Below are 1,464 nucleotides of genomic sequence, written 5' to 3'. Positions count from 1 at the left end.
GTACGACTTGATTTCTCTGGCATGGCCATTTGAGCTGAAAAACGAAAAGAGATGGTTGTAAGTCAGGATTTAGAGTGTGGGGATTCTGATTATAAGCATTAATTTTCTACACACATGTGCACTACACACCAAAAAAGTCAAGCAAAAGCATAATCTTTTGCTACTTAACTTTATTTTTAACTTGAGAATTTCAGCATAGAAAAATAGTATAGTGGGCTCTGAGTAGCTTCTGCCCCAGATGGCAGCAGTAGTTCTAGGGAAAGACACCAGGGGCTCAGAGCATCTCTTCTCAAATCAGACTGAGGAACTGGGGATGCACGTGGGCTCCACAAAAGGCACTGGGGATTGGAGCAGTGAGAAGCACAAGAGCAGGAAGAAGCAGGGGCAGGCCCAGCTGGCTACTCCTATCAGCCCCTGAACCAAGATCCTGAATGTGATGGTTAAGATTGTGTGTCAGCTTGGCCGGGCCATGATTCTCAGTGTTTATATGTGATCACTCCCATGACTGAATAAGCTGTGAGTAGCCAATCAGTTGAAAGGGAGTTTCCTTGAGGGTGTGGCCTGCATCTGAATATAAGCAAATGTTCTGGATTTTTGCTCACTCTGGATTCTGAGGCTGCCTCCTGTTTGTCTGACCTCCGGTTCTTGGGACTTGGGCTATCAGCTTATCTGCCGATCCTGGAATTCATCAATCTTCACTGCCTGTGAGCAGAGTCCTGCTTTCCAACTTGTGGATCTTGGGTTTGCCAGCCCCTGCAGCTATGTGAATCGGGAGAAGTCTCTATCCTAATCCACGGACTTGAGACATTCCAGCCTCTACAATTGCATGAACTGTTTCTTTGATATAAATGTCTCTCTATATATATTTGTATGCTTTACTGGTTTTGCTTCTCTAGAGAACCCAGCCTATGATACTGAACAAGAGGAAGTGGAGTTGGTACCAGCGAGGAATGGAGAAGATGTAATTGCTGACATCCAGGAGCCAATCCAAGTCCTGGGGCTGCATTTGCCACACTCTCTATTAGAAAGTGAAGATTAAGAGGTGGAGGGAGCTACAGTATCGAACAACCACAGCTCTATTCCCCTGGACCCAGAACACGGAGAGCTGATGAAAAGGACAATGGCTGGAATAAGCCTGCCTGCACCAGGGGTTCCTGCCTGGGCTCGGGAGATGTTGGATGCTCAGTAGGAAGATGTGGTACAGAAGGCCCTCCAAGCCCAGCAGGCATCCCCAGCCTGGACGTGGTGAGGCTGAGCTGCCTTATCTTACCCTGCATTCCAGGCCAGAAGCAGCACAAGACTGAACACTTCCCTGGTTTTAATGTCCACCTCCATCTTCCCCATCTCCCTTTCCACATTAAAGCAAATCAGACTTCTTCTCAGGGACACACTTTATTCAGTTCTGTACATATGGGGACATCGGCCCAAGTCCAACCCACCTTAGCATGTATTACTCTGTGGAGA

The 1,464-nt window shown here is 47.4% G+C and overlaps 1 pseudogene; it reads left to right on the top strand.

Annotated features, from left to right (window-relative positions):
- Window positions 1–238: 238 nt before the first annotated feature.
- LOC101357771 (male-enhanced antigen 1 pseudogene) lies at window positions 239–1,249 on the top strand (annotated as a pseudogene).
- Window positions 1,250–1,464: the final 215 nt, after the last annotated feature.

This window comes from Trichechus manatus, unplaced genomic scaffold (assembly GCF_000243295.1).
Source record: "Trichechus manatus latirostris isolate Lorelei unplaced genomic scaffold, TriManLat1.0 scaffold00284, whole genome shotgun sequence".
Lineage (NCBI taxonomy): Eukaryota > Metazoa > Chordata > Mammalia > Sirenia > Trichechidae > Trichechus > Trichechus manatus.
The sequence above is the reverse complement of the archived record's forward strand: the minus strand, read 5'-3'. Positions and strand labels throughout refer to the sequence as shown.